This window comes from Miscanthus floridulus, chromosome 14 (genome assembly GCF_019320115.1).
Source record: "Miscanthus floridulus cultivar M001 chromosome 14, ASM1932011v1, whole genome shotgun sequence".
Classification (NCBI taxonomy): domain Eukaryota; kingdom Viridiplantae; phylum Streptophyta; class Magnoliopsida; order Poales; family Poaceae; genus Miscanthus; species Miscanthus floridulus.
The window spans coordinates 97,217,492-97,242,754 of NC_089593.1; the positions used below are offsets into that span (position 1 = coordinate 97,217,492).

The following is a 25,263-nucleotide window of genomic DNA, read 5'->3' on the forward strand; positions in this document are numbered from 1 at the left end:
TTAAAACACAGAGAGAGTTCATACAAACCAAAATTAACTAAAGGCATAAAGGCAAACACAAAAAGAAGTAATGCAATAAAGTTAAGAAAGGGCCACGTACTCAACGGGGATATAAAAGGTATCATACCTGCTGATCTACTGGTAAATCTTCGCTATTTTGATCATAGCAACTTTCTTCTGCTGCATTAAGAATTTGAATTATATTTGATACATTTGGCCTTTTCTCCTTGTCAGGGTGCACACATTCCAAAGCTATGTCGATGCATTATTTTACTAGCTAGGTATGTAGTTCTGGTGATGTATACTTCGATGATCTTTCGAATCTGTTCCTCCAATTACTGAGCACCTACACAATTGCATACATAATAAGTGAGCTAGAGCGATGGTACACATGCACAAGATCCGATCCATTAGTCCATCTTATTACTTTCTCTGTGAAGTGCTGGAAAACTTCGGTGCTTTGGTGATAGTATGGATAGTCGTCCTTGCAGCCTTTGACTATCTCTATAATTATGACACCCAAACTGAATATATCCGTTTTCTTTGAGATTACGCCCCTTTCTATGTATTCTGGTGCCATGTATCCCCTGCAGTAGACATCAAGAGTTTGAGATGGTGCAAGCATAGTTGAGACCATTAACATATTACTAATAAGAAAGCAAATTTTATTTGTTGTGGGGTGTAGCTTACCTGGTTCCGTGGCGATTTGAAGTTTTAGTGACAATATGTGATTTTTGTTCACCCAACAACCTTGACAAACCAAAATCCGTAATTTTTGGCATATCCATTAATATATTTTGAGGTTTAAGGTCGTGATGAATAATATTGTGCTCATGAAGGTATTTCAAACCACTGCATATTCCCTTAATTACCTTGTATCTCGTGTTCCACTCAAGACCTGAAGATTCATCTGTAGAAATACTTTTTCTAGACATAATTAATCTTGTCATACCATGCTTAATAATAAGAGCAATGAAACACATTTTGTGTGGTTGAGTGCAGTAATAGTAATATCTACTCCCTCCGTTTCAAATTATAAGTCGCTTTGATTTTTATGTGTCGCACCTAGTTTTAAAGACAAAACTGAGTACTAACTATATGTGTGCCCAGGAAGTCATATCACACATATATCGACAAATTACAATATTATCAAGAGACAATGCTTTATTATTGTCGATGTTTTACCACCGATAGCCTGCCACGGGGGGTACTTGGGACAGTTGTTCGGGCTTTGGCGTAAGCTGAACTCGACGGTTAACATAAGAGACAGTCGATTTATACTGGTTCAGGCCCTCGTGATCGAGTAAAAGCCTTTACGTCCAGTCAGCGTTAGTCTTTGCGTTGGATTGATTGTTCTGATCCTCTGTTACAGGGGTGCCCATAGCCTCTCTTTATATAGGTAGAGACGGCTATGGTGCAGTTATAGTCCTAGTCGGATCCAAAGAAGGTGTCCTGTTCTAATTATAGAAGGTACTTTCTATTAGGAGTCCGGCTAGTTTGGCCTATTCTACTCGGAATCGGCGTCATCTGTCATCACGCCTCTTCTGTCTGGCGGTGGGCCAGGCCAGCGCCCACTGCCAGTAATTGTTCCGATGAGGAACCCTGTGGGTCCCGTATCGACAAGTCCCTGAACATTTCATGGTTGAACTCGAAAGCCTCCTTGCTTCCTCAAGTCTTGCCAGGAGAAGCAAGCCTAGTCCGGGTTCTTTCGGAGAGAAACCTTGAAGTGGACTTTCCTGAAAAATCCTTGAGTGATGTGCGCTTTTTCGGAGAAAAAGGGCACTCACTGAGTGTAGCCCCCCCCCCCCCCCGAGCCTCTTGCTATTTGAAACAAAAAGCTGGAGGGTCTTGAATCTTCTGAGCTGAAAAAACTGAAAATCTCTCCTGAGGATATGTACCTTGCAGCCCCCGAGCCTGTGTCCGGGTTCTTTTATGAAAAGAACTTGGACGAAGGGTCCTTTTGTAGTTTACTCAGGTAGCTGGAGTCTTTTAATGTCTTTATGTCAGAGATAGTTGCTGGTTGGCCGTTGCGTAGTAAAGGCAGCATAGTCACGGATCGCACGGTATTGGAATATTCCTTTGGATATGCCGTCCTGGTGCACTGTAGTTTCACATGTTGTCACTTTACCTTTCTGACTTTCTGTCACTGCTCTGAACCCTTATATAATCCACTTTTGATCTTCTATATGGATGTCTTTGTCTTGTTTATTCTTCAGACGAGTTATCCAAGTGGTCGTGACTTCTTCCGAGTTGTTGCTTCTTGGGCATGGCACGTATCTTAGCATGTTTAGCTAACTGTCGTAGAGGGTTCGCGGCTTAGTGCGCTTGAGTGTGATAAGGCGAGTGTAGGATTAGTAGCCTCTTTACTCTCATCCGAGTTGATCAACCTCTCATCCGGGTTGAATGACCTAGGATAAGACGAGTGTAGATTTACGCTCATCCAGGTTGAATAACCCGTGATAGGACAGAGTGTAGATTTACTGTCATCTAGGTTGAATATCTTGGGATAGGGCGAGTGTAGATTTACTCTCATCCAGGTTGAATAACCTGAGATAGGACGAGTGTATATTTACTCTCATCCGGATTGAATATCCCGGGATAGGTCGAGTGTTCGTTTCACTCTCATCCAGGTTGAATAACCTGGAATAGGGCGAGTGTTCTTTTACTCTCATACAGGTTGAATAACCTGGGATAGGACGAGTGTTCATTTACTCTCATCCATGTTGAATAACCTGGGATAGGGCGAGTGTGTATTACTCTCATCTGAGTTGAATAACTTGGGATAGGGTGAGTGTGTATTACTCTCATCCATGTTGAATAACCTGAGATAGGGCGAGCGTAGGTCTTAGCAGCCGATTTGCTCTCATCCGAGTTGGGAACAACCCGGGATATGGTGATTTTGTAAGATAAGTGTCGATGATGAACATTATCTTTATTATATTGATCATGAACCTTGATTCATAGTATTTTTGAGAAAAAAAATTGTCTTGTGCTCTTAGGCGTAGAATCTTCATAGTTGGCTGATGTGCCATGAATTCCTGACTGGCTCAATGTCTTCTATCATCAACTCAAACGACCCTGGCCGGGTGACTTTAGAAACGATAAAGAGACCTTCCCAAGGGCTGAGTAGTTTGTGGCGTCTGTCTGTTTTCTGTATGCGACGAAGTACTAGGTCTCCGACTTGAAGGGTTCGGGGCTGTGTATTTTTGTCGTAGTGGCGTCTTAATCCTTGGAGATAGCGCGCAGATTGTAGGGTAGCGTTGATTCTCATTTCTTCTATGCTATCCAACTCTCATCTACGAGTATGTTCAGCTTCTCCTTCGTCGTACTGCTCTATCCTTGGTGAAGTCCAGATCAAGTATGCTGGCAATACTGCTTCTGATCCGTATACTGAGAAGAAAGGTGAGTACCAGGTAGCTCTACTTGTTTGAGTTCATAGCCCCATACTACCTTAGGCAACTCTTCGATCCACTTGGAACCGTAGTCTTCCAATTCTTTATATAGTCTGGGCTTTAATCCGGCTAGTATGAGGCCTTTGGCTCTTTCTACTTTCCCATTGGCCTTAGGGTGGGCAACTGACGCATAATCAATGTTGATACCGTAGTCTTCTACCCAACTCCTGAATTCGATAGCCGTGAAAGGAGTGCCCAAATCTGTAATCACTCGGTTGGGCATGCCAAAGTGATACATGATGTCCTGGATGAACTCGACCGCTTTGGCTGCGCTGTACTTGACGAGTGGTTTGTACTCGATCCACTTGGTAAATTTGTCAATGGCCACAAAAGTGTACTCAAAACCACCCTTGGCTTTCTTGAGAGGTCCTACCTGATCCAGCCCCTAGCAGGAGAACGGCCAAGCGGATGGGATGCAGATAAGATTGTGTGCTGGGACGTAAGCCTGTCTTGCAAACATTTGGCAGCCTTTGCACTTCCTGACGAGTTCTTCTGCGTCCTTTAAAGTAGTCGGCCAGTAGAATCCAGAATGAAAAGCTTTGCCAACTAGCGTTCTGGATGCAGCATGATTACCACAACATCCTAAGTGGATTTCTTCTAGAATTTCTTTGCATTTTTCTGACGAGACGCATTTGAGTAGTACTTCTGATGATGCGGCCCATCTGTAGAGTTTATCTCCTACCAGAACATAGTTCTTGCTTCTTCGAACTATCCAGGTAGCTTCCTCTTTGTTTGCTGGTAGTTTATTTTCTTTGATGTAATCAATGAAATCTTGAGTCCATGACGGAGTGACTACCAAGATTTGGGTGCTAGGAGATGGGAGTTCAGGGGTTATCTCACCGGGTTGTTTGATAGAGGGAGCTGACAACTCCTCTATGAACACGCCGGGTGGGACCTTCGTCCTGTGCGATCCGAGCTTAGCGAGGACGTCTGCTGCAATATTTGAATCCCACAAGACATGTAGAATTTCTAGCTCTTGAAAATATTTCTCGAGTTTGCATACTTCAGCACAGTAGGCGTCCATGTTGTCTTTGGTGGAATCCCAATCTTTGTTGACTTGGTTGACGACCACTACTGAATCACCGTAGACGAGTAGTCGCTTGATTCCAAGAGTGGTAGCTACCCGGAGCACGTGGATAAGAGCTTCGTATTCTGCTTCGTTGTTCGTGGCTTGCCAAAGGATTGGAAGGACATATTTGAGTTGTTTTTCATCTGGTGATATGAAAAGGACACCTGCATCGGCTCGTCCCAGCTTGAGTGATCCATCAAATTACATTTTCCATTGATTAAGGATGGCATCTGGTGTAGGTTGTTGGATTTCTGTCCACTCGGCTACGAAATCTGCGAGCGCCTGAGACTTGATTGACTTACGAGGAGTGAAATCTATGTTGAGTGCACCGAGTTCAACTGCCCACTTAGATATGCGTCTCTGTTGCATAGGATATCTCCAAGTGGAAAATCTGTTACCACTATGATCTTATGGCCTTCAAAGTAGTGTCAGAGCTTGCGGGAGGTGATCAGGAGGGCGTAGAGTAGTTTTTGTATATGTGGGTACTAGATTTTAGAATCTGATAGTACCTCACTGATGTAGTAGACGGGTCATTGTACCTTGTACACGTGTCCTTCTTCTCTTTCTATGACGATCGCTGCACTAACCACCATGGAAGTTGCCACAATATATAATAACATAGCTTCATACTTTTTGGGGGTGTGAGAACGGGCGAGGAGGTGAGGTATGCCTTAAGCTTCTCGAAAGTGTCATTGGCTTCCTCTGTCCACTCGAACTTGCCAATTTTCTTTAGCAATTTGAAAAAAGGTAGTCCTTTTTCGCCGAGTCGTCAGATAAAGCGATTAAGGGCTGCCATACAACATGTTAGCTTTTGAACATCCTTGACGTAGCGAGGGGGACCCATCTCTGTTATAGCCCAAATGTGCTTGGTACTAGCTTTGGTTCCGCGATGGCTGACCAAGAAACCAAGTAGTTGTCTTGATGGTACTCCGAAAACGCATTTGTTTGGATTTAGCTTCCACTTCCACTTCTTCAAGTTCTCGAAAGTTTGTTTCAGATCTTTAATAAGCATGTCTAGATCCTTTGTCTTTACTACAACATCATCAACGTAAGCTTCCACGTTGTCGCCAATCTGCTCACCTAGGCATGTTTGGATAGCTCTCAGAAAAGTAACGCCAACATTCTTAAGTCCAAACGACATGGTTTTATAGCAGTAGGCGGCGAACGGTGTGATGAAAGAGGTCTTGCTTTGATCTCCTTCTCTTAATGCAATCTGATAATAACCTGAGTAGCTATCGAGAAAAGATAGAAGAGCAGATCCCGCTATTGAGTCAACAATCTGGTCAATACGCGGTAGCCCAAACTGGTCCTTCGGGCAATGTCTATTGAGATCTGTGTAGTTGACACACATACGCCACTCAGCCTTGTTCTTTTTTTGTACTAGGACTGGATTGGCCAACCAGTCGGGATGAAGAATTTCTCTTATGAATCCGGCTGCCATCAGTTTTGTGATTTCTTTCTTGATTGCTGCTTTCTTGTTGGGTGAAAACGTCGTAACCGTTGCTTTACAGGCTTAGAGCCTTCGTTCACGTCGATTCTGTGCTCAGCCAACTATCTCGGGACACCTGGCATGTCGGCCGGCTTCCAAGCGAAGATATCTTTGTTGTCCCAGAGAAAGTTGGTGAGCGTGAGTTCCTATTTTGCAGAGAGGTGGGCACTAATGGCCGCCGTCTTGGAGGGATCGCTAGTGCCCAGGCCGATTTGCTTCACGTCGTCTTCTTTTTGTGGTGCAAGGATGCTAGGCCTCTTAGTCAGGATCTCTAGCTCCTCCGGGTTCATTTCTGCAGCAACGATAGCTATTTCTTCTCTTTCACTGGCTGCTTGTGCTTTGGCTGCGATCTGGATTGCTTGAATGTCGCAGTCAAAAGCATGTTTCAAATCGCCTCGGAGGGAGAATACGCCGTTGGGTCTTGGCATCTTGAGCAAGAGATATGGATAGTGCGCTATTGCAATGAACTTGGCTAGTGCCGGTCTTCCAAGAATAGCATGATATGATGACTCGAAGTCCGCAACTTCAAACTTGATGAACTCGGTACGGTAGTTTGCAAGAATTCCAAATGTGACTAGTAGGGTGATTTGTCCAAGTGGCATAGCGGCTTTGCCGGGTACTATTCCATAGAAAGGAACACATGTTGGAGTGATCATCCCGGCAAGTTCTAGCCCCATCTTCCTTAGCGTATCTGAAAAGATGATGTTGAGTCCAGCTCCTCCATCGATCAGCACCTTTGTGACGGTCATACCAGCAATGGTTGGATCAACACCAGTGGGTAGTGGCTAGCATTTCCTACGCTAGTCCATTGATATTCTCTTGAGAATCGGATTGGATACTGCGACCAATTGAGGTATCTGGGAGTAGCCGATTCTACTGCCATGATGGTTCGAAGAGCCAGCTTATCTTGATGCTCGCTTCTAGAACCTGGGACTCTGACAAAGATTACTGCCACTGTCGCCTTAGACTTCTAGAATCACTTATCTTCACGATTGTCTTCATCCTTCTTCTGGTTATCTTCTTTTCTTTCTCTATTGTTGCCCTTTCTTGTGTATCGATCAATGGAGATGCGACAATCTTCGGTCATGTGATTTCCGTTTGGTGCCATATGCAGTGCATATTTTCAATGTCGTCAAATTTTCTAGGCTTGGAAAACTTCTTTCCTTTGTCAGCTACAACAACAGTGTTGTCAGGCCCGCGTTTTCTGTCTTGATGCCCATTGTTTCGATGATTTTGTCTATCCGAGTTGTCCCGGTTGTTTCGATCTAGAAATCTTTCTTGGGTTTTTTTCCTCTGTAGTGATCATCTTTTTCACCGTGTGTTTGAATTCTTCATTGCTTCTTGGGTTCTCTTTGTAGAAATCTTGGAATTGCCACTTGGCTAGAATTTCGTAGGAGAAGGCCTCAATGACTTCTCGTTCGGTGATGTCGTGAACTTGAGCATGCAGCTCACCAAACCATCGATAATAGTCCCTAAGACTTTCGCCTCCTTTCTGCTTGAGTCCTTTTAGTTCCGTATGAGTGATAGGGTGCGTGATGATGCCTATGAAATTTTCACAAAAGGCTCTATGCAAGTCTTCCTAGCCCCTGATTGATCTGGGGCTCAGCTTGTCAAACCATTGGAGCAGTATGGCTTCCAGTGCCATGGGGAAGAAGAGTGCTTTGATGTCGTCAACACCACCAGCTAGTTCAATTGTCTGAGAGTAGATCCTGAGCCATGGTTTAGGTTCGGTCTTGCCATCATATTTAGAGTGGTTGGAAGGCTTGAATTTGTAAGGTAGTCGTCCTGAAAGAAGTCGATTTGCAAAACAAGGGAACCTGTCGGATATTCCAGCTTCTTTGTATTCAGATTCAGCTCCACCTTCCTGCCAGCTGTTGATTTGGTGCGAGTAGTTTCAAGGAGCTGAAGGAATAGGAGGTATGGTTCTGTTTTTCCTTGTTTGGTCAACTCGAATGCTTTGATTCTGGTCTCCCCTGGTTCTTTTGTTGCTGCTCTCATTTGGACCTAGTCTATCAAAAGCTGATCTCCGTTGACTTTGGTTATCTTGCCTCTATGAAACTGACCTAGCTAGTTATTTTGAAATGGTTCTTCCACCCCGTATCCGTAGAGCTATTGATTGAATAATTTCTCTAATGCGCTCTTGTTCCTCATTGGGATGAGAGATATCTTCGAGTTCTTCAGCCAATTCTTAAATTTTGGTGTATGGAGAGTTGTGTGTTCTCCCGGCCGCGCGCCTTTCTTTGGCTTCTTGCTCTGATTTTCTTCTATTGTACTCGGCCAGATCAGATTCATATCTAGCCTAGGCTTCCTTGCGCTACCGAGCACAGCATCGGCGTCCCTGCTTTGTCTTGTTCCTCTCTCTGGCTTGTTTCTGGCTTTTAGTTTCACTATCATGCCCCTGGACAAAGGGTGATATATTGGATTTGGATTCATCTGATGACCTAATGTCGGGTGCTTCTGGAGGGACCAATGGTGATCAAGGACGACAAACCATGAATACTTCTCGAGTATGAAGCGTTCTGTTGCTAATGCCAGTTTCCATACTATTAGAGTTGTTGAGAACTTCAGTAGAGGCTCTAGCGTCGTAGATTGAATCTCCTTCTTGGTAGGATAGAACCATTGTCGTGCCAACTAGCCACGTACTGTCATCCTCAAGAATAAAACCTGGTCAGTGGATAATGTAGTCTTGAGATGTTATAGTCAGTACGAGGCCTTCCTGAGCTCCTGTCAGTGGAACCCTTCGCACCAGACTGGTTGATCCTTGGAGTAGTGCTTGATAAGACGTTGCCATGTTATGGAGTCCAAATGGGAAAGGACCCGGCTTCTTGAAAGAATTCTAAAAGTATCCCGAGTTGAATTCTTGATAGACTGAGGCCATGTTGTGGAGTCCTAGCGGGAAAGAACTCGGTCCATCACAGAAAGAACTCGGATAGGACTCCATCTCAGATGCGGAGCCTGAGTTCGAGTTGAAATCGGTTGGCCGTGAAATCTGAGTCGAATCAGACATCGCGAGACGCGCGAATCTTCCGGCGAGTTGATTTGTCGTAGTCATCGAAATAGTGAGGTCTTCATGGCATTCCGAATCTTCGAGGAGACGACCATGGAGCTTGCCATTGTCGTCCACCTCGCAGATCCACTATCCAACGATGAAGGTCGATCCCATCGGGAAGATCATGTTGTCGATGTCCATCAAGCTCTCATATGCGAATCCACCGAAAGCCCCTACCTGGAGCGCCAGCAGTTGATGTTTTACCACCGATAGCCTACCACGGGGGTACCCGGGACAGTTGTTCAGGCTTCGGCGTAAGCCAAACTTGACGGTTAACGCAAGAGACAGTCGATTTATACTGGTCCGGGCCCTCGTGGTCGAGTAATAGCCTTTACGTCCAGTCGGCGTTAGCCTTTGCGTTGGATTGATTGTTCTGATCCTTTGTTACAAGGGTGCCCATAGCCTCTCTTTATATAGGTAGAGACAGCTATGGTGCAGTTATAGTCCTAGTTGTATCCAAAGAAGGTGTCCTAATCTAATTACAGAAGGTACTTTCTATTAGGAGTCTGACTAGTTTGGCATATTCTACTTGGAATCGGCATCATCTGTCATCACGCCTCTTCTGTCTGGTGGTGGGCCAGGCCAGGGCCCACTGCCAGTAATTATTCCGATGAGAAACCATGTGGATCCCGTATCGACAATTATATAACGAAATATACTCATATCTAATACTTACATCAGGGACGGCTGACTGGGGGTAACATACACCTAGCACTCCTGTGGGAACTCCTTTGTGTCCTCATCAATCTTCTGAGCAACTTTTACTACAGACTGTGGTGTGGGGGAAATAGCAAGGGTGAGCACATGTCGTACTCAACAAATATAACATGAGGTTCATGAGGCTCAAAAGGTTGACACGGGTTTGACTGCATTTAGCTTTTAGTTGTCACAATTTTAGCATATGAGTAGCATCAAGTTGTCATAATCCCATAGTAAACTCATGATCAGGTAATATGAATAATGAATAGCATAAACAAAATAGTCATTAGTGATCATCTATTCCGTAAATGTTCCAAGACCGCTCATGACCGTGAGCATGGGATATATCAGTTTTACACTCTGTAGAGGTTATACACTTTCACTGTGAGTCGTGATTACCCATATGCCCGGGTTTATAACTCCTAAAACACTTTCAAAGTGAGAAGGCAGGGATCACTACGAAGTCTTTTGAAGGTTCGTCTAACAAGTTAGGGCCGCTAGGTTTTTGTGGCCTACAAATGTAGAGCCCCCTTCCGAATGGCACAATGACACGTAGCCTATACATGTTGGGTACCATAAAAAGGGGTCCCCTAAGCAAGAACCGAAAAAATCGCTTAGACCTTGTAAATATCAAAGCCAAGAGACAACCACCGGCAAACCCCCACCTTATCCGAGGCCTGGCTGGACCACCCGGCCCACCTCGAACAATATCCAGGCTCACCCGAAGTGGGCTCGGCCCAGAACGAAACCATGAGGCCTTGAACGAGGTAACGGTTTTTCGACTCGCCCGAGGCCCCACGCCACAAGGCCTCGGATGAGGTACTGATTCTACGACTCGCCCGAGGCCCCGTGCCACAAGGCCTCGGACGAGGTACCGATTCTCCGATTCGCCCGAGGCCCCGTGCCACGAGGCCTCGGACGAGCACTCAGTTACCGACTCGCTCGAGGCCGGCTCGGCATCAACCCCGTCACCACCGCCTTGACCGGCTTCTCTGATAGGACGTCACATCCAACCAACGCGTCCAACCACTCCCGCGACTTCAGCCAAACGACGGCACGATACAGCAGAGTGGCCGACGAGACGGGAGTCACATCGACGCCATGCCATCCGGGAGAGGACGGGGCAGGGGTTACCGGCTGCTGTGCTCAGCACTATGCCCATGGCTGACACCCGTGCTGCACTGTGCTGCCTAACCCCTGCTCCAAGGACAGCGTGGCGTGGAAAGTCAAGTCCGGGTCCCTGTAGCCTCGGAATCGATGTACAAGACCAACTGCTCCCTCCGAGCCTCGGCTATCTACTTCCGGGCTCCTATAGCCTCGAGACTCGCGCCTGCCGAGCCCCCCATAATGGTTCAACCTCTGCACCGACTGGGCCTCGGCTCTCTATGTTGTCAGCACTCTGGGACCGGCACGTCGTCTGCAGTACGTGCCATACCCTGCGTCAAGCTGCAGGAGCTCCCACGTCGTGCACAGGGCCAAGCTCCTGTATCCTCGGAGTCAGCACACCCGCGCCGTCGCATCTACCCAGCCTCGGCTCTCCGCGCTGGTCAAACATACAGTGACCAGCACGCCTCCAATAGAAGAAGGCGTGCATGCCACCACAGGAGCTCCCACGTCGCACAGGATTAGGCGTGACTGGCGCGTTGCTCCAGTGCACCGAGGACAATGCCGCTCCACCAACCATGCCGACATAGTGATGAGCTACAGGGCTCGGACATACCGCCTCTGCTCACAAAACGCCACGTAGCAAATACATGTACCACCCCTATGCCTCCCTTCAACTATAAAAGGGAGTGATCAGGGCCGCTTCTAGGTAAGAGACTCACATGTGCAAGCAACGCACAACGCTCTATAACACACACGCTTCCTCATTGCAAGAGATCAACATCTCAAGCAACCCACGCCACTCTACGTAGAGACCTGGGACTAGCTCCCTCTGTCGCTCAGCTTGTAAGCCCCTACTACGAGCACCTCGGTGCAAGGAATACAAGATCGCTCTCTCAGACTAGATGTAGGGCACCTATTGCCCGAACCAGTATAAACCTTGTGTCTCTTTGCATCACCATCCGGGATTAGGGGCACATAGTACACTTTCACTAGTCGGTTGAGGACCCACCGGACCCAAAACACCGACAGTTGGCGCGCCAGGTTGGGGCCATACTGCGTGTCAGCTTAGTCATCCCAACAAGTTCTGGATGGCAGACCCCATGCGACCACTGTGTCTCGGCACGGTGATCTGGTTCGGGAGCCTAGAGTTCATGTCTCTAGGATATGAGTATGATATGGTACTCCTCCCACCCAGAGCCCCATCGACCGACGACGACATCACGCACCAGCAGCCTAGGCGCAGGCGGCACCCGGGCCGCCGCTCTTGTCGCGCTCGCCAGGCACGATGAGGGCGGGACCACCCCGACACTGCACGAGCTCTGGGTGACACACCGCGCTCTGCCAGTATCCCATACCCGGCTATTGGTACAGAGTCCCTGGCTGGGGACCTGTCTAGCTTAAGCCTGGGCAAGGGAAAGACACCGGTGGCGTGCAGCAACGCCCTATCATCAAGCTCTGCCCCGCCACCTCCTGAGGAGTCGACTCCGGTGGAGCAAAGCTCAGTGACGACATCATCCCCGTACCCCTTCGGGTTGGGCAATGCTACCGCCGCCTACGCTTCCGCTCACGTAGAGCCCCCAGGACGCCACTAATGTTTTGCCCTCGACCTCATCACCATAACCCCGACCCACACCCATGCTGACTCCTCAGAGGAGGACGAGGCGTGGGCCAGAACAGACTTCTCCAGGCTTCGCAACCCTAAAGCCATGTGCCGCTTCATGGCCGTGAGCGACTACTGCTTTGGCTACTCTGACTCTGATGACGAAGGCACTCACGATCCCACTCGTGAGTGCTTCAACGTTGAGCTCGGGGTGCCGAGCGCAAGCGATGAGGATGAGAACCCCGCCCCCGAGGAACTTCGATGCCTAGACCTGGAGCAGCTCCGTGAGCTTCAGGCCAAGGTCGAACAAGACCGACTCCTTCTACAACAGCTCCGAGACACTCTTGAGTATGAGCAGCGGGGTCGCGGTGAGGGCGGAGCAACCCGACGGAGGGCTCGTGACGTCAACCACCGCATCAACAACGATGAAGGGGGCGAGCAACCCCCTATCTTCAATCACGCTAGCCAGAACATCGTGGCAGCAGCGATGCTACTCTGGACAATGCCTGAGCCCTCTACCTCAGAGGGGCGATGGGTCCACGGCGAGCTCTGAGACCTCCTCAAGATTGCCGTGGTATAGCAGGCTGAAAGTTCTGCCTCTTGATGGCACGGGTGCACCTTGGAACTACCCGTGGCACCGCCTCGGCGGGATAGAGAGGCCTTGGTTCATCCCGAGCCTGCTCGGGCACCGACAGCCAACAAGGCCCCCTCGGTGCATGACCGCCTCAGCGACCGACACGAGGCGCAAGGCAACCACGATGTGGTCAGCAGGCGACAGCGCCACGACAACGATGGGCCTACCCGAGGCTACCACCCACACCGAGGCGGTCGCTACGACAGTGGGGAGGACCACAGTCCTTCTCCTAGGCCACCTGGCCCTTGAGTGTTTAGCAAGGCCATCCACAGCGCCCACTTCCCGGCTCGGTTTCGGCAACCAGCCAACCTCTCAAAGTATAGTGGCGAGACCAACTCCAAGCTGTGGCTGGCCGATTACCGCCTGGCTTGTCAGCTCCCTCCCTTGTTCCTGTCAGACTCGGTGCGATGCCCAGGTACCCCTCACAGACGGCGACGAAGATGGCCGCCCACGTGATGGAGTTGGGGTTGAAGTTGTGGAGCTCCACACCATAGTAATGCGGGAGCGCCCGCATGAACCGGTCCACCAGCAAGCCGAGGCCGCGCTCATGGAAGGCCACAAAGCTCACGATGTAGCCATCGCGTGGCCTCGGCTCCGGCTCATTCCTCAGAGCAATCCACTCCGGTCTATTGGGGGTCAGTGACCGGGCGGAGGAGACCATCGTCGACGAGTGACTGCAGCGTCATCGTGGACATGTTAGACAGACCACAAGGATCCGCCTGGAGGACAACAGCGTCGCCGGCCATGGGTGCGGTGGAGAATGTGGCTACAACGGTAAGGCGTGCTCTCTCTATCTCTCTCTCTCTCTCCTTTCCTCCCCCTTCTCCCTTCTTCTCCCCGGCGCTCTCTTCCTCTGTTCTTAGCAACCGCTCGAGGGCAGAAAGGGCAAACACAGGCGGAAAAGGTAAGGAGGGGCACGGCTCGTCACGTATTTATGAGGGAGGAAAGAGGGTGAAACGGACGGGCGATGAACCCAGGAAAGTTTCCCTCAGATCTAGCGCAGTTAATCTGGATCCGACCAAACTGCCCACGCGTCCACCTTTTTCTTATTAACCGCGCGCACACAAACGTCCCATCCATAGACGTCACGTCGCATTCAACCACAGCAACGGCAGGCGCTGTTCCGTCTCCCCGAGGAACCGCCTCAAAAGGTGCACCCGCCATCGTTAGCCGATGGGAAGGGAATATCCCCCACCCGATTCCTTTCAGACTAAGGAACTGGGCACCGAGCCCGTTACGGTTTAGGGGTTCGAAGGCTGGGCCCCCGAGGGTCTCGACAGTCGCCTCAGGACAAACAGAGTCAGGGATGACTATGGGTGAGCCCGTACATGGCCGAGGCCCAAGCAAGCAATTGCTTGGGATGCCCTAAGTCGTGTCCGAGATCGGCAGGGAGGTCTCTGAATGGGATCCCACCGTAGGGAGGAACCGAGCCCCCGAGGCCAATCGAACGGCCTTGGGACCCACTAGAGAAGCCCTCTGGTACTTTTGGAGTGCATCTCTGGACCGCTAGCCGACCCCTATCGAATGGGGCATGGGCCTCCACTTAGACTTACCTGGTAACAGCTCACTGGAGGTGTCACTGCTCGCCCACCGAGGGTAGCCTGGCATACTCCACCCCTCCTTCCGAACAAAAAGGATGTGTGAGGGCCGCACAAAAAAGACAGGGAAACTCCTGATTGCCCTCTTGCTCTGAGCAGAGGCTCGGGGGCTCTTCCAGCAACCAAGCCGAGGCCCAGCGACCCGAACTCGCACTCGGGGGCTCGGTAAACGTGATAAAACCCCTCACTCAACATGAAAAAGCCCCTGGAGGAATAAATCCACTCCTCCAGGGTCTCGGGGGCTACACCCGGCGGGTGCGCTCGCGCGCACCTACCGAAACCTCGAGTACGAAACACCATCCCGCCAGGAGCTGCCGCGAGCCAAGTCTCGTCAAAACCTCAGGGAGAGCGCTCACACTCTCCCCGAGGCTCGGGGGCTACTGTCGGGTACCATAAAAAGGGATCCCCTAAGCAAGAACCGAAAAAATCGCTTAGACCTTGTAAATATCGAAGCCAAGAGACAACCACCGGCAAACCCCCACCTTATCCGAGGCCCGGCTGGACCACCCGGCCCACCTCGAACAATATCCGGGCTCACCCGAAGTGGACTCAGCCCAGAACGAAACCACGAGGCCTCGGACGAGGTACCAGTTTTCCGACTCGCCCGAGGCCCCGCGCCACAAGGACTCGGACGAGGTACCAATTCTCTGATTCGCCCCGCGCCACGAGGCCTCAGACGAGCACTCAGTTACCGACTCGCTCGAGGCCAGCTCGGCATCAACCCCGTCACCGCTGCCTTGACTGGCTTCTCTGATAGGACGTCACATCCAACCAACGCGTCCAACCACTCCCGCGACGTCAGCGAAACGATGGCACGATACATCGGAGTGGGCGACGAGACGGGAGTCACATCGACGCCATGCCATCCGAGAGAGGACGGGGCAGGGGTTACCGGCCGCTATGCTCAGCACTGTGCCCACGGCTGACACCCGTGCTGCACTGTGCTGCCTAACCCCTGCTCCAAGGACAGCGTGGCGTGGAAAGTCAAGTCCGAGTCCATGTAGCCTCGGAATCGACGTACAAGACCAACTGCTCCCTCCGAACCTCGGCTATCTGCTTCCGGGCTCCTGTAGCCTCGGGACTCGCGCCCGCCAAGGCCCCCACAATGGTTTAGCCTCTGCACCGACTGGGCCTCGGCTCTCTATGTTGTCAGCACTCTGGGACCGACACGTCGTCCGCAGTACGCGCCATACCCTGCATCAAGCTGCAGGAGCTCCCACGTCGTGCACAGGGCCAAGCTCCTGTATCCTCAGAGTCAGCACACCTGCGCCGTCGCATCTACCCAGCCTCGGCTCTTCGCGCCGGTCAAACATACAGTGACCAACACGCCTCCAACAGAAGAAGGCGCGCATGCCACCACAGGAGCTCCCACGTCGCACAGGATCAGGCGTGTCCGGCGCGTTGCTCCAGTGCACCGAGGACAAGGCCGCTCCACCGACCATGCCGCCACAGTGACGAGCTACAGGGCTCGGACATACCGCCTCTGCTCACAAAACGGCACGTAGCAAATACATGTACCGCCCCTGTGCCTCCCTTCAACTATAAAAGGGAGTGACCAGGGCCGCTTCTAGGTAAGAGACTCACACGTGCAAGCAACGCACAACGCTCTGTAACACACACGCTTCCTCACTGCAAAAGATCAACATCTCAAGCAACCCACGCCACTCTACGCAGAGACCTGGGACTAGCTCCCTCTCTCGCTCAGCTTGTAAACTCCTACTACGAGCACCTCGGTGCAAGGAATACAAGATCGCTCTCTCAGACTAGATGTAGGGCACCTATTGCCTGAACCAGTATAAACCTTGTGTCTCTTTGCATCACCATCCAGGATTAGGGGCACGCAGTACACTTTCACTAGTCGGTTGAGGACCCGCCGGACCCAAAACACCGACAATACACATAGGGACAGAGGCCGCACTACACCCGTCTCCGTTACACACCCCTTTTACGCCATAAAGGTAACCTCTACCATGCTAGAAAAGGTCCTCATACTTGACTAAAGCCAGAGCCATGTAGCCCTCACAGTTGTACTGTAGGTCCCGGATGATCACTTACAGATAGGTTCTTAAGGAGAGAAACTAGAGCACCATAAAAATAGCCCAATGCTCTAGCCCTCTTTATCAATGTTGCTAAAAAGTTATATTTTAATGTTTATTGCATAATCCATTAGTCAAATTACAAGATCACTGTTTAAGTTGAGCACTAGCAATAGCTACCCAATGCAATATTTCATAGGAGTCAAGGTATAAGAACAATTCTAGAAAATCCTTAACACGGAGTCACATGCATAATGATTTAAGTGCATTATGGTTATTAGAAAAGAATGATAATCCCATGCTATACTTGCCTTAAACTTGCTTTACACCCAAAGCAACTTGCTCAGAGAAGCCTCTGCTTTATCTTCCATTCTGCAGCTTCGAGCACTCAGCTTCTGATCTCCAGTGCTTACTTACGGCTCTCTTTTACTCGTGGCAAACACAAGCACGAAGAAACATACCAGCAAGCAAGCAAAGTAAACTAAGAACAATACACCAATCATAGCAAAAACTTTAAAACACGTACTAGGAGAGAGGGCTCGTCGCTACGGTCACGAGAACGCAAGAAACATCGAGATCCAAGCTACGGTGCAAAAGAAACGACTACCGAAAGATATATATCGTAAAAGAAACAACTACGAGCTTGATTTATGTTAATTAAGAAAAACTATGTGAGTAGCATTAATTTAGATTAAACAAAATATATTTAAACTTGAAAACCGAGTTGAAGTTAATCATATTTTATTTTATAAATGTTATCACCTAATTTATTAAGCAAGTTATTAAGCTTTATCTTGGCAAAAGAAATAAACATGTGAGAGCATCTAATTCGGATTCTGTATATGAAACGTGTTTCAACTAAGAAATTTATAATTTAGAAACATATTTTTGTTAGCAATTAATCATATTAATATTTGTTTATAAAACACCGAAGTGTATACCTACATGGCTTTTAAATTAGAAAACTAGTTGCACATAAACATCAACGACAGCAATATTTTAGATTATAAGATTCAGAAATATTTAGCATGGTCGCTTCTAACATTTAAATTACGCCGACCAAAACTAACGCCACCAAAACAGACTAAATGAGAGCTAGGATAGTGAAACTACCAGAATGGATTATAGGCAAAACATGAAGGATAGATGTGCTGTTGGTGCACGTACCGTAGTGGAATTTCAGGCATGCATGGCGCTTTGTGTTGGGAGCATGCAGGTGTGCTTGCAAAGCAACGTGATGAGCCGCAGGGTATGGATCGATGAACAGCTTGTTTGGTACAGACACTCGATCGAGGCAAGATGAATCTCGTGGCGCTAATTCTGGCTTCCTCCGATTGGGACGGTGGATGTACCCCGGCAGACTTAGCCATGGGAGCTCGGCAGCAGCGCGTCTGTAGGCAACCTGGAAGAATGGTGGCGATTGCAGCGCAGGCACCTCGGCCTCTTGCAGGTCGCAAAAGCACGGCAAAAACGAGGAACGGGGAGCTGGAAGGCGCACCCATAGACATGCAGAGAAAAGGAAGCTAAGCGATGATGTTACAGTACACAAGAGACATATAGATGCGATCTAAAACGGAACACCTGAAGGATAGGGAAGGTGGTAATATTCTCACCTCGAGTGATGGATGAACGTCGAGCGATAAATCGGGCAACGATAAGTGACCGTGGTGGTGCGGTGGCTTGCACAGGGCTGCAGAAGCCTCTTGCCGGTCTCGCCGAGTAGCAAGGGCGAGACGGTGGTGGTTCTGGGCGAGCTTGAGGACAGCAGGAAACACAGCCAACGAGCAACTGAGAAGATGGCCCGAAAACGAACAAGCACAGTGCACACCAATGGAGTTCGCCGGAATTTTGGTCGGAAAATAGAGAAAAACAAGGGAACGGGTCATATAACGGATTAATACAAGGATGCTAAGATGTAGAGAACGAAGAGAGGTACCTTGTGATGGCGGTGGCTCGCCGGAAGAGTTGTTGGAGTTGGCCGGCGGTAACACGGGAAGGAGAAAAATCTAATTTACTACACGAGAGATTTTCCAAATTAGGGGCTCCTTTTACTGTAGTTTTGGTGTGCTTTACTCAAGGGGTTGGTATATATGTATAGGGAGAAAAACTCCCCACCTCCACGTCAACTAGCGATATGATACTAATTGACGTTGCACCATCCACCAACACTAATGGGACTAAATAAACATTAAAACCCATTAGTAAATAAAGACATGTGCCTTTAGGATTTATTAGGATTATTGCACATGAGCTTTGAGCGTGGGGAGAAATGAGAGATTTATTATTTTCGGAATTAATTAATTTTGTGGATAAAATAATTCTAGAAAAGTCCAGAATTATTATTTAAGCCACGAAAAATACTCCGAAAGCTCCGAAAATTTGGGAAAATTTTCCAAAGACATTATGGAACCTGAGGAACCCAAATAAAGTATTTGGAGCTCATGATAACATAATTTGGAGCATCTAAAAAATAGATTATACTCGCAGAAAAGTGAGAACAAATTCTAGGAAAAATCAAAAAAAATTCCAAGAAGTTTGTAGAGGTTAATTGATGGATGAGAAACTGAAAAGAGTGATTTGGGTTACAAAGAAAAGATTTTGAGAGGCTCGAACGAAAGCTTGAGCTAAGAAACAAGAAATTTGATTGTAGAAAATGATAAAGGCGTACCAAAGAAGGAAAATCGACCTACTAAACGCATTTTAAAGACTTTGCTCACTCTCGTCTGAAAGCTCTAGTTTGGTTTTGGTGAATTGATGAAAATCTAAGTGCTAACCTAGTTTATCAAGTGATCATGAGATAGGTAGCATATTCCAAGTGGTGAAGCAAATGAAGATCATGACATGATAATGGTGATGCCATGGTGATGATCAAGTGCTTGGACTTGAAAAGGAGAAAGAGAAAAACAAAAGGCTCAAGGTAAAGGTATAAATGGTAGAAGCCATTTTGTTTTGGTGATCGAGACACTTAATGAGTGTGATCACATTTAGGATCGATAGCCGTACTATTAAGAGGAGTGAAACTCGTATCGGAATGCGGTTATCAAAGTGCCACTAGATGCTCTAACTCATTGCATATGCATTTAGGACCTAGTGGAGTGCTAACACCCTTGAAAATATTTCTGAAAATATGCTAACACATGTGTTCAGCGTCCGGTCACCTTGAGCTACTGCGTCCGGTCATCACTTGACCGTTGAGATCGGGCGCGCAGTTTTTGAAGAGAGGGGACATGTGGCACGCATCGCGTGACCGGACGCTGAGGTCCAGCGTCCGGTCAATATGACCGGAGCGTCCGGTCACCCCGTGTTGTGCCCAGTGAAGGGGTATAACGGCTCCATTTCGTGGGGGCTTCTATTTAAGCCCCATGGCCGGCTCAAGCTCACTCTCTTGGCCATTTGCATTAACATAGCAACCTTATGAGCTTAGCCAAAACCCTCCCACTCATCATCATCATAGATTTATCATCTTTGTGAGATTGGGAGAGAATCCAAGTGCATTGCTTGAGTGTTTGCATCTAGAGGCACTTGATGTTCGTGTTTCGCTGCGGGATTCGCTTGTTACTCTTGGTGGTTGCCGCCACCTAGATGGCTTGGAGCAGCGAGGATCGTCGAGCGGAGGTTGGTGTTTGTCTCCGGTTCCGATCGTGGTGATTGTGAGGGGTTCTTGACCTTTCCCCGGTGGAGAGCCAAAAGGTACTCTAGTGAATTGCTCGTGGCTTGTGTGATCCTCATATTGTGTTGGTTGTGCGGCACCCTATTGAGGGTTTGGCGTGTGATGCCAATTAGCGCGTGAACCTCCAAGTGAGTGAATCACCACAACGAGGACTAGCTTGCCGGCAAGCAAGTGAACCTTGGTAAAAAATCATTGTGTCATCATTTGATTCCGATGTGATTGGTCTTCATTGTTATTCATTCTTGTGATTGATTGGCTCCTTCCTCTACACGGCGGTATAATCATCTTGCTCACTCTCTTTACATTACCGCAAACTAGATGTCAAGCTCTTTAGTGTAGCTAGTTGTGAGAGCTTGTTAGTTTGGTTAGTGTGACTCTTTAGTTAGCATTTGAGAGCACACTAACTTAGTGTAGTGTCATAGCCTTTGTGTGGTTAGAATCAATAAAAACTAGAATTGTGGTAGGTGGCTTGCATTTTTAGTAGGCTAGCGCAACACTTGCTTCGCCTCATAATTGTCTAACCGGTTTGTTAAGTGTTGTTGTAGAAATTTTTATTAGGCTATTCACCCCCTCTAGCCATTAGGACCTTTCAAGTGGTATCGGAGTCGAGGTCACCGTGATTTGAGGCTTAACAACCTTCGGTGTAAAAATGGCTCAAATCAACAACACCAAGAAGCCACCCCAATTTGATGGCACAAATTATCCATATTGGAAATCAAAGATGACCACACATATCAAGTTAATCAATAGAAAAGTGTGGAAGGTGGTAGAAACCAAAATTGAGATTGATGATCCAGAGAATCCCACCACGGCTGAAGAAGTGCTTCTCCAAAACAATGACATTGCTCTAAGTGCCATTCATGATGCAATTGATGAGAGAACATTTGAGCAAATCAAGAATATTAAGATGGCTCATGAGGCTTGGAAGAAGTTGGAAGAATCATTTGAGGGCACTCAAGCTGTGAAGGGTGCAAAGGCATATATTCTCAAAGAGAAGTTTGCAAGCTTCAAGATGAAGGAGGATAAGAGTGTGCCGGAGATGTTCCATAGGCTTCAAGTGCTTGTCAATGATCTCAAAGCACTTGGAGAAGAGGTGAAAGACAAGAACTTCTCCCACAAGTTCTTGAGATATTTGCCTTCAAGATTTGGCACATTGGTCACTATCCTAGTGAGGAGTGGTTTGGACACCATGACACCAAACCAAGTGTTGGGAGATATAATGACCGATGATACATATAGAGATGATGATGAGAAGGAAGAAAAGAAGGAGAAGAAAGATGAGAAGAAGGATGAGAAGAAGAAGAGCGTGGCATTCAAGGCCACATCATCCAAGGGCAAGGCAAAGCAAGATACATCAAGTGAAGATGATGGCTCATGGGATGATGATGATGATGAGAAGATGGCTCTCTTTGTCAAGAGATTTGGTAAGTTCATGATGAAGAAGGGCTACCGTGCTAGAAGAAAGAAATCTTCATCCAAGAACAAGGAAGAGTCAAGAAGGTGCTTCAATTGTGGAAGCAAAGATCATCTTGTTGCTCAATGCTCATATAATAGTGACCAAGATGATGACAAGAAGAACAAGAAGAAGGACAAGAAGGAAAAGAAAGAGAAGAAGGACAAGATGACCTTCAAGAAGAAGAATGGTGGTTCATATATGGTCACTTGGGATAGTGATGCTTCCTCAAGTGATGACGATGATAGTGATGATGACAAGACCACCAAGAAGAAGGCACTTGCAAGCATTGCAATCAATGAGAAGCCTTCTCTCTTCGACACTCCATCATGCTTCATGGCTAAGGCCACTAAGGTACAAATTTGTGAGATTCATCATCTTTGTGAGATTGGGAGAGAATCCAAGTGCATTGCTTGAGTGTTTGCATCTAGAGGCACTTGATGTTCGTGTTTCGCTGCGGGATTCACTTGTTACTCTTGGTGGTTGCCGCCACCTAGACGGCTTGGAGCAGCGAGGATCGTCGAGCGGAGGTTGGTGTTTGTCTCCGGTTCCGATCGTGGTGATTGTGAGGGGTTCTTGACCTTTCCCCGGTGGAGAGCCAAAAGGCACTCTAGTGAATTGCTCGTGACTTGTGTGATCCTCATATTGTGTTGGTTGTGCGGCACCCTATTGAGGGTTTGGCGTGTGATGCCAATTAGCGCGTGAACCTCCAAGTGAGTGAATCGCCAAGCTTGCCGGCAAGCAAGTGAACCTCGGTAAAAAATCATTGTATCATCATTTGATTCCGAGGTGATTAGTCTTCATTGTTATTCATTCTTGTGATTGATTGGCTCCTTCCTCTACATGGCGGTATAATCATCTTGCCCACTCTCTTTACATTACCGCAAACTAGATGTCAAGCTCTTTAGTGTAGCTAGTTGTGAGAGCTTGTTAGTTTGGTTAGTGTGGCTCTTTAGTTAGCATTTGAGAGCACACTAACTTAGTATAGTGCCATAGCCTTTGTGTGGTTAGAATCAATAGAAACTAGAATTGTGGTAGGTGGCTTGTATTTTTAGTAGGCTAGTGGAACACTTGCTTCGCCTCATAATTGTCTAACCGGTTTGTTAAGTGTTGTTGTAGAAATTTTTATTATACTATTCACCCCATCTAGCCATTAGGATCTTTCATCGTCACACAAAGAAACAATAAGCAAACATCACATCAAGCAATATCCCGTCAAATTAATTCAGAAAAGTTCGAAGATTCACATTCCTCCTGTAACTACTTGACGCTAACTTAAACTAAACTTGGGAAATTTTATCCAAATATCAAAACATTTATTTTAATTAGTGTTTTCTATGTACAACCTAAAATCAGAAATTTTGAAGTGTGACATTGTGGTTCATCCATTTTGCTATGTATTTAGATATATTATTATATCGAGATACATAGCAAAATAGATGTACCAAAAAAAAGTCAAAGCGACTTATAATTTGGAATGGAGGAAGTAGTTACTAGCTTATCCAAAAACAAAGTTATTCTAGTTAGACAGTCAATTTAAATTTGACCAAATTTATATAGAAGACTCATATTTATAACACCAAATAGAAATACTATCAAGATACATTTTATGATGGATCTTATCATACTTATTTAGACTTACTGTAAACATAAGATTTTTTGTATATACTTGTTCAAATTTAAGATGTTTTAACTCAATCGAGAATAACCCTTTTTGGATACAGGCAACATATTCCAGTGTTCTGCTGATTGTGGCTACAAGGTGTGTCCTAACAATGTAAACTTGAGAAAATGAAAAAAAAAGGGAGCTGATAATGATAAATTATGTCCATTGATTCCGAAACATACCAGAAAGATGCTTATCAAGGTCTGAATTACTCATATACTCGAAGCAGAGCATTCTTGTTTGTTCTTCAGCAACAACAACTTTCCCGTTCGGTTGCTTGATCATCATTGCCCCGCTTGATTCGGTACATAAACCTAGAAGCTGTACTATGTTTTGGTGTTCGATATCCATAAGACGGCAATAACTGAACCCCAGGGGAGAATGCCCTTCACAGAATTGATGTTTGATCCGTTCATTAATTACCGCTGCCAACATTTGAAGAATAATTAATTGGAGTGAAAAGAATTCGTCAAACCTTGTAAACCACTCCGTACGCACCCTTTCCAAGCTCTCGCTCATCGCAAAAATCATCTGTGATGGATCTCAAAAAGGCTAGAGGCAGAGATACTGGTTCTGCAGTTGGATGCTTGTTCTCCAACTCCATTATCTCACATTCAGTAGCTCTGCTGTCCGTCTCCTATTTACATGGAGCTTGCTTTATGTGGGAAATTATTTACTTGTGTCAAACATAGATTGTTATGGTATTTTGATTATTACTGTTACGTGTTGCTCCAACATGTAAATTACTTCATCAATGTACAGCAGGACAAAGAACTGTAATGCGACACACAAATACGAATGGCTAGCATATAGTACGTGAAAAACTAACTACTTACCAGAGTATATTTGTTAGAGCACATATCGGACCAGCTCAACTCATCATACCTGCCAGCCAGCACCCAAGACTATCTCCTTGAGATTTCTAGTCCAGTCCCCTAGACTCCGTTTTTTTTTCTCGATCGGGCGTTGCACCCGTTTTTCTAGACTCCGTATTTAATGTTTTATTAATATATATATATATGAGCTTCCAATTCAATAAGAGCTTCCAATTCAATAAAATAGAACTTCACAGGCTCACGGCAGTATATATGTGTCGGTGTTTTAGGTCCGGCGGGTCCTCAACCGACTAGTACGTGAAAGTGTACTGCGTGCTCCTAATCCTGGATGGTGATGCAAAGAGACACAAGGTTTATACTGGTTCAGACAATAGGTGTCCTACGTCCAGTCTGAGAGAGCGATCTTGTATTCCTTGCACCGATGTGCTCGTAGTAGGGGCTTACAAGCCGAGCGAGAGAGCGAGCTAGTCCTAGGTCTCTGCGTAGAGTGGCGTGGGTTGCTTGAGATGTTGATCTCTTGCAGTGAGGAAGCGTGTGTGTTACAGAGCGTTGTGCGTTGCTTGCACATGTGAGTCTCTTACCTAGAAACGGTCCTGGTCACCCCCTTTTATAGTTGAAGGGAGGCACAGGGGCGGTACATGTATTTGCTACGTGCCGTTTTGTGAGCAGAGGCGGTATGTTCGAGCCCTGTAGCTCATCACTGTGGCGGCATGGTCGGTAGAGCGGCCTTGTCCTCGGTGCACTGGAGCGACGCGCCGATCACGCCTGATCCTGTGCGACGTGGGAGCTCCTGTGGTGGCATGCACGCCTTCTTCTGTTGGAGGCGTGCTGGTCACTGTATGTTTGACCGGCGTGGAGAGCCGAGGCTGGGTAGATGCGACGGTGCGGGTGTGCTGACTCCGAGG

The 25,263-nt window shown here is 47.4% G+C and overlaps 1 pseudogene; it reads right to left on the reverse strand.

Moving 5' to 3' along the window:
• Nucleotides 1-121: 121 nt before the first annotated feature.
• On the reverse strand, nt 122-24,382 carry LOC136504076 (cysteine-rich receptor-like protein kinase 41; annotated as a pseudogene).
• Nucleotides 24,383-25,263: the final 881 nt, after the last annotated feature.